This window comes from Octodon degus, unplaced genomic scaffold (genome assembly GCF_000260255.1).
Source record: "Octodon degus isolate 3935 unplaced genomic scaffold, OctDeg1.0 scaffold00155, whole genome shotgun sequence".
Taxonomy (NCBI): domain Eukaryota; kingdom Metazoa; phylum Chordata; class Mammalia; order Rodentia; family Octodontidae; genus Octodon; species Octodon degus.
Genome location: NW_004524731.1, coordinates 5,036,798 through 5,038,697, shown reverse-complemented (window position 1 = coordinate 5,038,697; position 1,900 = coordinate 5,036,798).

Below are 1,900 nucleotides of genomic sequence, written 5' to 3'. Positions count from 1 at the left end.
TGTCCATGTGTAGATCCACGACACCCATGTCTGTGTCTAGATCCACATCTCCCATGTATGTGTTAGATCCACATCTCCCATGTCTGTGTCAGATCTGCGTCACCTACATCTGTGTTAGATCCACATCACCCATGTTTGTGTTAGACCCACGTCACCCATGTCCGTGTCTAGATCCTTGTCACCCACGTCTGTGTCTATACCGTATTGTGCATTTCTGTCCGGCAGCCACCTGACTCCTCCAGCCCCTGAGGGAGGAGTCAGCCAGGTGCTCCGCAGCACAGGGACAGTCAGGTCCACACGTGGTGACATCTCATATGAGGGACGCGGGGCCTCTTGGGAATCACAACACTCAGTATGAATAGGACAACCATCCATGTCTGTCAAGGGGAGCAGATAGAATGGACAGACAAACAGCCAGCATGGCGTTTGAATCTACTTATAGAACACATCACCTGTGTGACCTTCCCCGGGACTTCAGGGGACCCAGAACGGCATTCCGGCTTCTCAGCTCAAATGTGTCTCATAAACCTGACATCTGTGTGACATCCAGACCTGGACTTAACACAACTCAATACCGAAATGAAGCCACCCACCATCCTGCAGTCTTGGCTTTGTTATGAACATTTACAGCAGTGCGCCAGTCAGCTCGGCGCTCAGCCTGGCTCGGCCGAGGGATTGCCGGGGAGGCGGCTGGATCGCTTGGGCACCCGCTCGTTAGCGCAGTGACACCTGGCACTCATGCTGAGGGCCGCCCGAGGCGACTCAGCCCGAGATGGGGCTCTGGGCGCGGCCCTGGAGGGCGTGTCTCTCGAGCCATCTCCTCCCGCCCTGCTTCTTGCCTCCTTGAGCTACAGCCTGCTCACTGCAGACTTCCAGCAGGCAGACCGTGGCCTGAACCCTTCAAGCCACGAGCTCAGTAACCCTCCCCGCTTCATGCTTCAGGCATCAGGGTTTGTGCCACGGTGGGAAGGCTGGCTGACACCCCAGTGTGGGGCGTCGTCTTTTGGTGACTGCTGTTCCAGAAGGGTGTGGCAGCAGTTTCAAATAGTGACCGTTAAAACCCAGAATTCCAATTGCGCCACATCTACTTGCACCATCTCCCATTTCACTTTGAAAAAAAATTATTAAGCATAAAGGTCGGTGTGAGAGGGAAGTTATATTTTGCTAAATACAGTAATCCCAGCAGCAGCCGTGCAGGTGTGCTCCTTCCCACTGCCCTGCCAAGCCCGGCAGCCACCTCAGCCTTCTCGTTTCCTTGCAGTCTCCAGCCCACAGCCAGTCCTTCCCCCAGCCATGAGCACGCTCCCCCTCATCTCCTGCAGAGTCCCCTCAGAGGCAGCAGCCTGGTGGCCCCTGCAGAGCCTTTGGGGAGCAGAGCCTGCCGTGCCTCTGATCGGAGCTCCGTGACATCCTCTTGGTCGCCGCTAGGCTCTGCTTCCTGTCCTCACCGCAGCCCAAGGTCTCTCCACACAGACCTCTCGCCAGTTGCAAAACATGCACCCAGCACAGGGGCCATGCTGCCCAGCTGCTGGAAGCCACGGAGCCAGGACAGTGAGGGAGAGGAGGCTTGGTGCGTCTCTGTCAGCTCCAGCTGCAGGGTAGATGCCAGCACAGGGGCCTCATGTGCAGTGAGATGGGCTCAGGGTGGGCACCACAGGCCCTTGGTGTAGGGTGGTCCTGGACCTCTGAGACTGAGCACACAGCAGCATTCTGGGCTTCCAGGCGAGGAGCAAGCTGGCCCGTGGTCTGTGTCAGGTGGGTCTGGAGGGTTGGGGCAGTTTCCCCACACTGCCTTCCGCCCCACGTAGAGCCAGCAGGTACCTGACGATCGCCCTGAACACTGGCACCCTGACCACATGCTCTGGGCTGTGCTGTGCCAGGGCACAGCCTCTGGACGCTG